Source organism: Micromys minutus (genome assembly GCF_963924665.1).
Source record: "Micromys minutus genome assembly, chromosome: 13".
Lineage (NCBI taxonomy): Eukaryota > Metazoa > Chordata > Mammalia > Rodentia > Muridae > Micromys > Micromys minutus.
The window spans coordinates 55391224-55405914 of record NC_137982.1 but is presented as its reverse complement, the minus strand read 5'-3'; the positions used below and the strand labels follow the sequence as shown (position 1 = coordinate 55405914).

Sequence of the window (14691 nt, the reverse complement as noted above, 5' to 3'; positions counted from 1 at the left end):
TCATTGCTTCTTAACACACACTAACAGCTTTCATTTTATAGTGACTATAAAAAGGCGAGATACAGAAATCAGTTCTGAATAGTATGCTGTGTCAAAATTCCTCTCATATGTTTATCAAAAATAAAAAAATCCAAGAAAGTGCCATGGTCCAGGAAGAATGTTTATTAAACTCAGAGTTCCGGCCTCCAGTATGTGTGGATAAGATATTTTTCACATTTTTGTGCCACTTTGATTCACAGACAAAGAGAAGCACTATAATGTTCTTTGGAAGATGATCAGTTATTGACCATGGTGGTGGTGGTGGGGGGTAAGACACCCCAGGAAGATGATGAGTAGGTAGTGAGCTAGTCTTTCAACGTTCCCTCAGACTTTTTGTGTACACTGTCAAAGACAACACACTGACCAGGAGAAAGCTTTATCCTTCCCCTGAGCGTGACTCGGGGAAGGCTTTGTCCTTACCATGGGTCCGAAGCATTGGGGTTTCTAACCAGTGGTATCTATAACGACAAGACACAGCAACTCAGGAATTCATCCTCTCCCCATCAATATCGAGCCCTTCATCCCACTACTGGCTGAAGTTCAGGGAATGGTAAGGAAGAGGAGTGGAAACAAGGAATAAGAGGACTGGAGAGGCTCGGCGAAAGGCTGTCCTCTGACAGGACATGGCAGTCACCTGAGTCCACAGCAGCTGTGGTTACATGACCTGCACCAGATTGAGCCAGGCAGCACCCCAGCATGGTGGAAGAAAGACCACAACCCCCAGCCAGGCAGCATCCCAGCATGGTGGAAGAAAGACCACAACCCCCAGCCAGGCAGCATCCCAGCATGGTGGAAGAAAGACCACAACCCCCAGCCAGGCAGCACCCCAGCATGGTGGAAGAAAGACCACAACCCCCAGCCAGGCAGCACCCCAGCATGGTGGAAGAAGGACTACAACCCCCAGCCAGGCAGCATCCCAGCATGGTGGAAGAAAGGCCACAACCCCCAGCCAGGCAGCATCCCAGCATGGTGGAAGAAAGACTACAACCCCCAGCCAGGCAGCACCCCAGCATGGTGGAAGAAAGACCACAACCCCCAGCCAGGCAGCACCCCAGCATGGTGGAAGAAGGACCACAACCCCCAGCCAGGCAGCATCCCAGCATGGTGGAAGAAAGGCCACAACCCCCAGCCAGGCAGCATCCCAGCATGGTGGAAGAAAGACTACAACCCCCAGCCAGGCAGCATCCCAGCATGGTGGAAGAAAGACCACAACCCCCAGCCAGACAGCATCCCAGCATGGTGGAAGAAAGACCACAACCCCCAACCCTGGTTGAGACACGATTGACTGTAGATGCTTGTTGGGAGAGAGCGACTTTTCCTTAGGAGTGAGGACACTGACAGATTCCCAGACCACAAATGTCCCTTATACACATGCATATGAGCAGCACTAATTAGACTCAGTAAGTTATTAAAGGAGAGAGAAAGGGAGGCGAGACGAAGGAGGAACGCAGTGGGGTGGATATCATCAGTTTATTTTGGATATATGTCTAAACGTTTCAAAGGTCCCAAAGAATAAAAATGCTTTAAGCAAAATCTCAGGAGAGAATGTCTTGATTGGCAAATTTTGTTTTCTAGTTGCTGTCTGAATGTTTAACCGGGTGGAAGATCAGTTGATTTCTGCTCAGTAGATGAGCGTTCAGAAACTTCTTTCTCGAAGAGCTGGACCTCGGAGATAGTGAATATGCACAAGCTATCGTCTTTGTGAAAAGTCAGCTAAGTTTTATGTTAGAGCAATAGTATAGGCAGTTAATGATTGAAAAGTTGGACAGATTGTTTTGAACGAATCCTCTGCATACTGAAGGAAGCTTGCTTGTTAGAAGGCGAGAGACATTTCCCATTGTGTTAAGAGTTGTTGAAAATCTGATTTGTATTCCTCATCAGCTGCTTAGACATCCTTCTACATTGAGAATCGGTGTGTGTGCATGCACATTTGTGCATGTGTGTGCATGGATGTATGTGCATGCATGTGTGAACACACAGAGACAGGGGAGAGAGAGAGAGAGAGAGAGAGAGAGAGAGCGCACACATAGTTGTGGAGACTTTCATTAGTGAAAAGGGAATAGGATGTCACTGTTACTCCTTTCAACAAGCCACGTTTTATAATTTGAGAGCAGTTAACGCTAGGTGGCAGGGCAAGACCGCAGATATCTAATGCCTCAGCTACCAAGACCTCCACACCTCCCACTGGTCTTCAGAGTCTTATTCAAAAGACTTTGTTTCCAAATGTAATTATTAGTCATTTACAAAATGATGTATGGGTCAAGATGTCAAATGCTAATTTAAATGTAACTTTCATTTTCACATTGAAGATTAGTATTCAAAAACTCGCAAGCATTTCACAACACGTCCCATATAAGCCTCTGCCATGAGATGAGAAAGCGTCCTTTTCAATGTGCTCTAAGTCTGTTCCAGAAATAGAATTATTTTGAATCTTTCTGGGAAAGGGAATTTCTGTGTCTCAAATGAACCGGTCTCACATTAGTTCTTAGTCTTTATTTACTATTGGTCCACATACAGTTTTTTACTCAAACAGGAACATTCCTGAGCATAGAAGGACTCCCTTAGAACTGAGGGATAAGACTTCCCCACCAGCCTACGGCCAGCACTCACTCCACTTTCCTGACCGAACATTTCGAAGTTTGTTACATCTAATCCCACCTCCCCGTTCTAGCGCAGGCCTTGTTTGCCAGCACCTACTCTTTCCTCTCTCTGCAGTCTCCAGGTTCTCAGGAACACCACCCGGGCATCACAAGGGCCAGGCTTTTTGACTAGATAAATATTTGGCTGTTTCTGATTTAATTTGACTCTCTTGGGGACACTATAGGCACTGCCACAGGCTCATGAAAGCACTTTACACTGCGTGGATGACAGTCACAGATGGCCCACTTCAAATTCACATCTTGCTCTTGTAAAAATCTTATGCCCGGCAAAATGTATGAAAACATTATTATCTTCCTTTGATAAATAATTTGTACACATGTAGTAAAGATTGGTCCTTTAATAATGGCATCTTTATGCTCAGTAGACATGGTATTGGGTAGAAATTGTTTTACTAAATGCAGTTAATTATCCTTTGCTTTGGAAAACACTCCTAACAACAGTTACTAGGTAAAATAGTACAATATGAAGTCTATTTATTTCCTTAATAAGTTTTTGATGTAAGCATATAAGAACTATGTGTTTCTCAAATAGTAAATTCTTATAAAGGATGGAGAAAATTAGCTTTTTAATTGCATCAGTTACTTAAAAACAATGAGTTTTCATGATTAAAAACACAACAGAATTGCGGTTTCAGAATACTATAACTGAACGATTTCACAGAATGATTTTTAAAATTCTTCCTTTGACAACTCTGGCACATCTACTAGAAATGGACCGTCTATGCCATGTTCCACGTGACAGTGTTTTGTTTTGATTGTTTTTAAAGATCCATGTTTCTAGGCAGTAGCTATAGAAACTTAAGTGGTCAGTTTAGTCAGTAGAAACCTAAATTTGTCACAAATAATTTTGGTTTAGTTGTCTCATTTGTGGACACAAGACTTTGATTTAGCATCCTTCTGACCGATTGCTCTGCGAGGCAAGGCCCATTTCATTAGGGAGACTCATCTCTTCATTTAGAGACTTTGGCACCTTTGAGACAGGTAAAGGACCACAATGGAGGGCATAAGTCCTGCAGTAAGAGATTACAGTGGACAAATGCGACTGTTCCTCAAAATGACTTCCATTTGTGCGTCATTCCTCACTTTACAGAAGCACAGACTCTGTGGGAGCACTCTCATGGGAGCACTCTCATGGGAGCACTCTGCATGGCTTATGCCCTGTGTGGTTATACTGGCAGCATTCTTCCATGCTTGTCCACTCTCCTTTAAATGGTCAAAACAGAAGACACTTCTTATTTGGTCTTAATTTCCTGAAAAAGAACTATTTCTAGTGTTCATCTGAAAATACAAACTTGATCACCACTGATCAAATAATTTCAAGTAGCTCCAGTGTGTTCTGGGGAGAGATTACAATATAAAACACATGTAGAATCTATAAGACTGAAAGCCTGTCCTAACAACATACCCTATTGGCTCAGAATCTCCTAATTGATTTCTGGAAATAGTTCATTTAGCAATGCCATAGCTATCTAAGTATTTGTGTCATACAAAAGCACACACGTGAGAAATTCCCAATCTTTTCACTTGCTCCTACATAGCGTGGCATAGTCTAGAAGTTTTTATAGCATGTATTAATATAGTACATATTCATTTTTTCAGGGTCATAAAATGATAACTCTCAATGATCTTATTATTGGTAAGTTTGCTTACTTTTCTTTCTACGAAACACACATCTATGAGATTAACAAGAATTATTCAGAGTCTTCATGGACCACAGCCATAAGTCTATGTGCCCAACCGATAACTTATTCTAAACACTACAGGCTGCGTTACACTTTCTGTTTAGAAGAGCACTATGTGCATCTGCCATTCAGGAGAATGATCACTGGCACCATCTCAAAAACTCCTTACTATGACTCTGCTATGTTTGAACAAGTCCAATGAGCGAATAGACACTTATTAATGCTTTTATATTTACGGGAAATGTATGTAGCTTTGTATACAGTCTGTGTCTCAGAGGTCGGATATTCTTAGAAATGAACATATGGGCATATACGATGATCATTTGGAAGTTAAAACCTAGTATTTGTTTTGCCTGAACAACATCATACCTAAAGGTTCTGTCGAGATTGTCCCAGCAAGTATGAGCATCTGCGAGGGGACATGATTTCTTCTGCTTTCCTCTGCTTCCCTCTGCAGCATGCGACTCCACATCAGAATTCTGTAGTTTCACTCAAGAATGCTTTTGCTATTTTTCTGATTAATGAGCTATTATTTTAGGAGGCAGCAGTGATTTACAATGTTGACTTTTCACCTCAGGAACTGAAGGAAACAGAACAAGAAAATATAATTCAACAGTTCCCTATAGAAAGCAAAACTAAAGTGTTTACAAAGTAACTTCCTAGGTCACCACCCTCTCTTAAAACTACATTGTGTAATTCAGCTTCTTAGATGGAGTTTCCGTTTTTTTTTTTTTTTTTTTTTTTTTTCAGTGATTGACTGAGATTGTTAATTATGTTCCATATTTTTATATGGATACATCTCATTTTATATACATATACACAGTTAAAGATTCTATAATCATTTTCTTCCACTGATCAAGATAGTAAAGGTTTAAACAGGGCGCTGTTGTTCAGAATATGATATGCAGAGACTCTGCATCCTGTGACTTTACTGCCTTTATTTATCTGCTTGGACTCGGAGCTCCTCACCTGCTGCTTGGGTGTAGTAGCTTACCTATTAGCCCTAGTCTCCGAGCCAAATCAGCGAGATTTTGTAGCTAATTAGAACTGCTTGGCCATTAGGGTAGCTTACCATTTTCTAAATGTTATAAAATATGTTGATTCAAAGTTTAAACAATGTAGAGACCTTCAGACATTATTTATCCATCTTTTCCAGTTTGTATGTGACAAATTTGATGCAAAGATCATGTGACTTCTAGTCTGGCTTCAGGAGTTATGATTATTGCCAAGTCTCTTAATTTATCATATTACATAAAACTAACAAGTACATTTCAGGTTTGCAGGCTTTTTTCTTATTATAATAAATAATTTCTTATATTTATGATGCAATTATGTTTAGAGGTAATTTTTTTAAATTGAAGTTTATTTATTGTAGGAAATTATTTCATAGTATCATGTTAAAATATAGCCATATTTCCTTGAAGGTTATTTTGTGATACAAATACTACGGTATTTAGGTTATATACAGTGATTATAATTACATCAAATATTTAAAAGTATGTATAATGATTTCACACTCTATACACAAACTGGCTTTACAGACACACATCTAAGGGACTCTTAGAAAGAACAGCACAAAACCTTCATCTTCTTATGCAAAACTGATTGTGGAGTTGAATTAGTGCTCGAAATTGAATCTGAAGTAATTCTGATGCTCAAAATTCTATGCACACTTAAGAAGAAAGATGTGACTAATAAATCGTTCCTGGTTGTTCCGTGAACTCTAATTCAACACACACCTACACCCACATCCCCACCTCCTTTGATTCTTTTGCACGTAGATTGCCTTCAAATCACAGGCAGCAAGTTCTAACAGAGCTCAGCCTAGGTGAAAGCCAGCCAGCTCTTGCTGGTAACAATGTGTTCATACAGCAAAGGATCTCTGTCTGTTCAGGCTGCCTCTTGCTCTTGTCAGAGCGAGAAGGGAGTTGCTGCTTCTTTCCTGGGGTAAGCTATTTGAGAAAGAAAGTAACCTAACACTAAGTGCAGGCGGGGCGGGGTGATGTAACAGGAAGCTGTGATGTTTCCCTTCTGCTGCCGAGATCGCTTACAATCTGACAACAGTCCCCATCTACTCAGAGCGAGCCCTCACTTCTCGGAGGAGCACCTCTGCCTTAGGACCGGCGGGCTCTTTGCCTGGACCTCACGCTGCCTGCAGGACCACATTGCAAAGCTTCAGTCCTCCACACCTCTTCTCCCGGGGAACTCTTCTGCAGTGTCTCAGAAAATCAAATTCCCTCCCGAGACTGTTCACCCAGACTTTCCTTAGGAGCTCTGCCGGGTAAGTAAGCGTATTATTCAAAACAAACGTATGGATTCTCAGCACTATTCTTAGGTAGTTCGACAATGTTTCTAAGAATTTAGTAGGTGGCATTGAAATAACGCTGAAACCGGTTCATTTATTCTGCATAGGGACACTAGAGTGTTACTCCAGAATGCATTCAAAATCTATTACTAATGCATAAGAGTATTTACAGTGATACTTTAGAAAACAAATTTACCAACTCATGACGAGGTGAACAGGCTATAAGGCAAGTTTCTGAACCAACACCTTAACCAAGAAACAATGCGCTTTAAAGTTAGCCCTCCTGCTAGCTCAAGTCCTGACAGCTGGGAAGCATTTGCACCCCAGGAAGGGTCTTTAAATTTTCCACATAATCAGTATTCTGAGGAAGGGATGGAGTCTTCCTGTGTGACTGAACACAAAGCAGGACTTAGAAGAAAAGCCAGGACTTGGACTTCTGTTTGCTTTTCCCTTCTTTTGACACTTACACCTCGAACGAGGGAACCAATGGAATTTTCATTGTTCTGTGTGGCTAGATTTGTGTAAATACCCCCCCCCCCCCCGTTTTCCTTTGTTGTTGTTTGATCCGATTGGGTTTTTTCCTTTTTTTTGGAGGGGGTCCCTGAAGTATTTCCACTGTATTAAAACCATGGGTGTCATACAAATAAGTTAAGGGGAAACAAAAACAAAACAAACAAACAACCCAACCAACAACCAACCAACCCAAAACCCTGCAACTGCCCAGGGTTAAGAAAATGTAGTGATTTCTGCATTATTTCATGGTTTTTAGACTTAAGCTTAGATTTGTGTTACTTCAACTACCCTGCAAACTTGCAGGGGAAGTGTGAAAGGAGTGTCTATAAATAAATAAACAGAGACGGTAAGTAAACGGATTAGCTCATTAAGCAGAGGAATTAAATTAGATTTTCTATGATAATGCTGAGTTGAAGCTTCAGCAATGCTCTCTTGCCACAGGACAGGCTGTCCTGAGATTTTAAGGAGCCAGTGTCTCCTTAACAAGTGGTTGTCCCAGCAGCATCACAAACTATGGCTGGGGAATGTAAGATGTCAGCTCTGGGTTCAAATTGTGCTGATTAGCATAATTTATTAAACTTGATGTTTTCTTACTTAAGTGACATTATTAACTGCAAGATGCCGTTCAAAGAGAGCTTCTGAGCTCAGCCTCCAGTAGTTGGGAAAACAAACAGCATGTTACAAACTCACCCTGAGTAACTCCTCCTGATTCCTGGCTCAGCATCCACATGTTTTTCAATGTAATGGAAACATTAATTTGTACACTTGTAATTGTTAAAAGCTTTGAAGCTGATTTATGTTTTTGTTTTTTTGTTTTTTGTTTTTTTAAAATTCTACCACTGAGTTCCCTGATGTGTAGAAATGGACAACGCACTTTTAAGATATGACTTGTTACAAATAGTCATTAGGTAACTGGAGAAAGAAGTGAAATCAACACATTAAATAACCCAATGTCACATATAGGAACAGAAATTAAGAAGCATTACACTAAGCTAGATTATTTTCTTAAATTAAGTATTATATTAATAAACTTTCATAAATTAATACCTCCACAAACTCTTCTGATTTTATTAACTATACATTAATTAAATGAATTAATGTTCCAAAGCATATAATCATCTTGTATAATTTATTTTAATATTCTCATATATATTAATCGCATTGTTTAAAATGACCACTATTACCAAAAGTCGTAGTAGAAAAATGCCAGGCCGTGATTATTGATGGTCATTAGGCAAAGAAATTATCTGGGTTAATAACAAGAACATTTAAATAAGAATTTATACCTTTGTAGAGTAAACATGGCCTTTAAAATTAATAAACAAAGTCTAAAAGTTAAACCATGTTTTTATCCTTAATGTTAGTTTAATTTTACAGGCAATATTTCCTTGTAGCATCAAAAAAATCAGTGGGTATGATCTTAGGACAAGGTCTAAGTATGTCAATTAAAAACACAGAATTTATAATAGTCATGACTCACGTGATCTGAAATACGTTGTACCTAAAATATTCTATTTATAACTCGTTATATTTAGACAACTATTTGGAGCCAGTACAATAATAACATGTTATCAGTTTTATCTCTGCTTACATTTTGATATTAACTATTTATTCAGAATTGTTTTGAAATTTTGTAGATAAATTAATACAATTACCTTTAGAGAATCAAAAACCAACTCACTAAATAAGATGCGTTTCATGCTTCATGCACAACTTTGATTGAATCTGGTCAAGTTAATTCTGCTTTTAGAGGTACAATGATGTCATCTTTTCAGAATACAAATATAGTTCAAGAACCCAATTCCTTGTCTTTATTTGGGATCCAGAAAAACTTCTAAAGCCTTAACAAACACACTCTAAACACATATTCTTGAATGTAATTTTTTTTTAAAACAAAGAAGTAGAGTGTGGTATTAAATCATTTAAAAATTTCATTTAATATTTAAATTTAATAGTATTCTGATGCCGTGGTATAGAGAGAGAACTTTGCAAAAATACAGATAAGGCCCATATCCTAACTAGGCTTGCCAGCCATTTCCTATGAATTTCCGTTTGTTCTCATGGACATTCTCTTCCTGCCCGAAAATCTTTCAGTAGTGGCAGTTGCACAAAGCCCAAGCACCTGTAGTTTGTCCATTTTAAGTTTTAGGTAACTGGAGACATCAGTGGAGACAATACCTTAAATAACTCAATGCTTTTGTTAGTTTTAAATTTGTGTGTCATTTTGAATATGGGTATTCATAGTTGGATGTTAACCAGAACAATAGGTAGGACACAGTTAACTGTAAAGTTTGGAGAATAAGAATGAAGTTAATCTTCAGGAACAATGAAAAACAAGTGAGTAGAAGTCATAATAATATATTTATTTGAAAAGAGGGCATACATTTTGTATTCCATTGCAAATCTCAGGAAAGCAGAAATGTCTCAGTGAATCTGAGTGGTGATTTTTTTATGTGTAATTAGTATCATAATACTTGCCAGTAAACTGATTTAAGTCAAATAATCTCAATACTTTTTAAATTAATTCAGTTTTTAAATGATAAGTTATTTTGGGAAAAAGAAAAATTTTAACTTTTAAAGTAAACTGAGTTAGGATTTCCTAGTTTGATAGAATTATTATCATGTGACAAGTTACACACACACACACACACACACACACACATGCACGCACACACACACCCTCTTGTCAAATACATATTATGAGATTATTATGATATTATTATGACACACATACATTCAAAAAATCATGTTTAGAGCTCATCCCCAGACTGTACTCCACAACTGCACCCACAGAAATGTTTCTTTTCTTGTCAGCTGGGTACCACTTACTTATCTTCAATTTAAATTCTAAAATTCAGAATAAGTCAGGAGTTAAATTGTTTTTCCAGACTGGGCTTCTCTGTGTAACCCTGGCTGTTCTGGAGCTCATTCTGTAGACCAGGCTGGCCTCGAACTCACAGAGCTCCATCTGCCTCAGCCTCCTGTGTACTGGGATTTAAGGCTTGAACAAGCACCACCCAGTGACAAAGTATATTTGTACAGAACACGTTTCTTTACTTTTTTTTTCCAGTTGGCTTCTTTATGTAACATTGTATTCTGTAACATGAGCACGTTAATATACTATTTGCAAATATGGTCAAAATAGTGTCACTGAGGTTTTTAAAAGTAATGCTTAATCGAATCCATACATGGTTTCGATAAAATAATGTGACATTTTTAGCTTCCTAGCCAACCAAAAGGACAAAACATTAAGATCACCCAAAACAGCACAGGCTCAAGTAAAAAATAATAAAATTAAGCAATTGCTTAATAACCCCATGATATTGACATTAACTATTTTATTACAGTCTTAATAACCCTATGATATTGAAGTTAACTATTTTATTACAGTCTTTGAATAAAACCTGCTTTTCACAGAAATCCTGTTCCTTTTAACACTATACCATTAAAAAAACACAACAAAACTGGAAAAAATTTTGTACAGCAGGCATTGTTGTGAAAAAGCTTATCATTCATTCTTTATTCAGGTTTAGCTTAACCGGAGTTCAGTTGTATTTTCCACGAAACCTCTAGTAAATCTTCAAAGCGTCATTTGGAGTGCTAAATAAACAACAGGTTGGTTTACAAGGATGTTTTATGACAGCTCAGTTCCCTGGAAGATCTCTTGTGTGTTTTTGAACTCATAATGGCGGCTTTGATAATGAAAACCAGCATAAACTTGTATCAAAGCCCTAACCCGAGTCCCACAGTTACTATTCTTGTGCATGTAAAATTTAATTTAGCCTACTTTTTAAGTATAATTTGAAGAGAAAATTGAGACATTGGTAAAACTATCAGGGAGAAGTATATGACATTTTATTAGAAAATTATAATTAAAATAATGAAAAGTAATTTAATCAATACAAAACTGTGATTCATAGTTCTGCAGCTATTTTCATTATGAGAGGCCAAATATAGACTTGCCTAGCTGAATCAGAAGAAGAGGGTTAATATTTTATAAAACAGGCTGCCTATGTGCGCTCCTTTAAGAACTTAATTTCAGTGGTGTTTGTATTTTAAAAGCCTTTGTGAAAACATCCCAATATGCTTTATTGAAGAAGGAGAAAATAACCTTGAATCAATTGCTTTAGATATCCATATATGTTATGTACATGTAACTTACAATGTCCACATGTAACTATGAGATAGCCACACGGCTCTATAAATGTTTAGGGTAAAGCATGTGAGAAAATACATGGAACATGTTTGGCGGAGTATTTGGGTATCAGTAGATGCTCGAGAAATTTCACAACTCATCAGATCTTTTTGGAACCTAACTGAAGCCATGATGTGTATCTATACATAGGCTTATTCTTAAAGCCAAGACTCAGTCAATGAGGATATTGCCTTCTTCTATTATGGGACCTGAGTGAGTGAAGTTTACTGTAGAATTCAAAGGAATTATCATTCTGTTCTCCTATAGCAGAATCTTAGTTACTATTTCTACATTTGTTCAGAATATAGCAAGGCATGCTGGTCTCTGTGCGTCATGCCAGCACTCATGAAGCTGGGGCAGGAGGTTTACCCAGGTAAGAGGCCATCTTGGGAGGATTCCCCTGGGTTAGAGGCCAGCTTGGGTTAGTTAGAAGGCTCTAGGATAGTGTGGGTTGAGGGTGAGATGCCATATAAAATAAAAATAAGTATCTGTCAAGAGTGTCAGGAAAATTTGAGTTCTGAATATGTAGCATCCACAGGAGCTTAAAATAGAAAGGACAGATGACGTGTAGACTCAGTTTATGTAAGTAAAACTTTTTTTGGTTATTTGGGTTTTTAGACCATCTTGTAGTAGATATTTCTTATTACTTTTTATTGGTAAACACATGTTTTCTTATGTATCAAAATCTCTCAAGAATCCCTGTACAACAAGATGGAAAAACACATTCTAGTTTTGAAAGGCTTGAAGATAATTTTGTTATAAGAGTTTGATTTTCAGTTAGATGCCATTCACTGAGACACTTAAAAAAAAAACTCAACAGTAAGGAATTCCTAGACTCTCCCGTCTGACGGAGCATGGATTCCCGTGTCTAAGGGGAACCTTCTGTTATAACACATTTTACTATATAGTTATTTCTTTTTAAGATACTGGGGCCAACCTGTAGGGCACTGACAGTGGAATTAAATGAAAGGTACCACTGCCAACGGTCAAGGCCGTTCAGAACACCCTAACGCAGGCGCATGCAGCCAGAGTGGAGTGGAATCATTCGATTCCTCTGCTTAGAGTAGTCACCCTCTCCTGTTTCAGCCACAGCTCAGAGCTGTCCAGATTAATGTCTGGATGCAGAAAGTATCGGACTCGTCAAACTCTGAATCTTTAGACAACTGGCCACTGGTCTTCTGACAGAATGAGACAGGCCACAGGCAGCCGAATACACTGGGTCCCCTGTCCCCGAGCTGTCTGCCTACAACAGAGGCCCGAGCCAGCCATCTTTAAAACCAACGTAGGGCTTCTTAGAGAACTACGGTGGCAACTCTTCGTTAATTTTGATATTTTTTATTTGTCTTGAATTTTGATCTTTAGTAGTAATATGTACTGAATCAAAACATGGAATATAACAGTAAAAATCACATGAAAAGTGTGTAACTAAGGAAAATAATATGAGAAATTGTATTAACTGAAAATGAGACGAATGTTGAGGTCCAACCCTGCTGGACCCTAACTGTTTCATCAGCTCTCACTTGAAAGCCTCCTCTTCAAATCACTGGTGCCAGCTTTCAAAGTTTTATTCCTAAGAAAATGATTCTCTTTAGCTACATCTATTTGCTCTAAAAATAAAATCAGCACGTTCCTATTTAATAACTCATGTTCCATCGAACCTCGTTATAGGGTTAGAGGCATCAGTCCAAACTGCACATAATGTGATTCACAGGTTTTGTATTAGCGTTTGGCAATTTTTAAAAAGAATACCCATTAAATATATAGTTTCCCAACTGACGCTAGAAGTTAAGTGTATCCATCAAGTTCTGAACTTTAATATTTTAAAGATCATGTTTCCCAATCCTGTCATAGTACATGTAACTTGCGAAGTTGCAGACTTGAGTACATTTTTAAAACCTACTTTAATGTACTCTTCCTAACTAAATAGCCAACAGGGCCCAAAGCTGTGTGTCTTCAGAAGGCTTTACTAGGTCTAGAGATCGCTTATGCTTTGGAGAAAAGCAGCTAGGTCGGTACACTCAGCAAACACACTAGTTATGAGAACCGACCTCATTGTCCACGGGCACAGGATTCTTAGCACACAGACCTTAGAGCTCCTTCTCCCTCTGTGGAGATCCTCAGCTCCAGAAAACGGACTTCGTGCTAGAACCTCTAATACTCTTCAACAACATTTTAAGGGCATGCGACCTAACTTTCTGTATGCTTCTTTTAATGAACATAAATGTCCTTCTCCCAGATATCAACGTGCCTTAGGCTCTCACCGCTGTAGGACCGATGACAGCCATTTTGCCTGAGCTCTGCTCAAGTGGCTACTTAAAGCCAGCCAAGTGCTTGCCCCGCCAGTGTCTGCTCGTGCCTGTCCGCTGCGCAGGACGGACTTTTCCTACGACATTAAACACCTGGCAACAAACAATTTATTGTAATTTGCGTAACTGCTCTACAGTTTTTCAGCCTTGTGTATTCTTTTAACGTGTTCCTTCCTCATGTAGATTTCCCTAGTGTTTTAAAAACTCCTAGAAATGCCTGTATGTAACAGCTCCGCAAGGTTGCTCCGTGAAGGAGTAAACGAATGGATTGCCCGTGCTGCTCTCTGCGTCACAGAACGCTGTACATTGACTTCATAGTTTTAGATGCCGGAGCTTCAATTCTGAGCGCGTTGGAATCTCTGCACATTCCCAAAGATAAAGTGACCAGAAACCAATGACGACCTTTATTGCTCTTAGGCTAATCTAATATTTATCCCTACACTGTCTTTGTGAGGAAAAATAATCCAGTAAAGATGCTTTTTGTGATGAGTTTGGTGGTCAGGTTTCACTTGAATTCCAAGGACTGGCCCTTCCAACTAGTTAAACGAGGACGGAGCCCAGTATTTTGACACAAGTGTTGAAGTCTTTCCACAAGAGGCCAAACAATGGCCGAACTGGCAGAATTATTGTTGAAACTGGCAAACTTGCCTGCTGTTGGCTCCCGACATAGCCTTACCCCATTACTTACTGCCTTTCGGGACAATAGAGCTAGGTCATGTACAAAAGCAAAAAGCTTTAGCACTGGAGATGAAAGAAAGTAAATCAAGTGTTTGAAAATTCCCATGCGGGAGGATGCAAATTTAGTTTAAAAGCAAGAAGTTTAAGAGGCATTGAGTTGTATGCCGTTATCTGTGAACTGTTGAGCATTAAACACTGATCAGCAAGTATTAAATACACACTCTATAAGAACGCTGGTTCTCAATGCCCTTCACGTGTGCACAGTTTTGTAGGTTTGTTGACGTTAAAGGCAGAGCACTATTAACTCAGAACA

General features: G+C 38.8%; 1 protein-coding gene across 2 annotated transcripts in view; it reads left to right on the top strand.

The window, feature by feature from the left end:
• Positions 1 to 6475: 6475 nt before the first annotated feature.
• The window catches only part of CALCRL (calcitonin receptor like receptor), a 90975-nt gene continuing 82759 nt past the window's right edge, over positions 6476 to 14691 (top strand). For both annotated transcript variants that reach the window (XM_080928225.1, XM_080928224.1), the window contains exon 1: positions 6476 to 6662. The gene's annotated coding sequence lies outside the window, so the exon portion shown is untranslated. The remainder of the gene's footprint in view (positions 6663 to 14691) is intronic.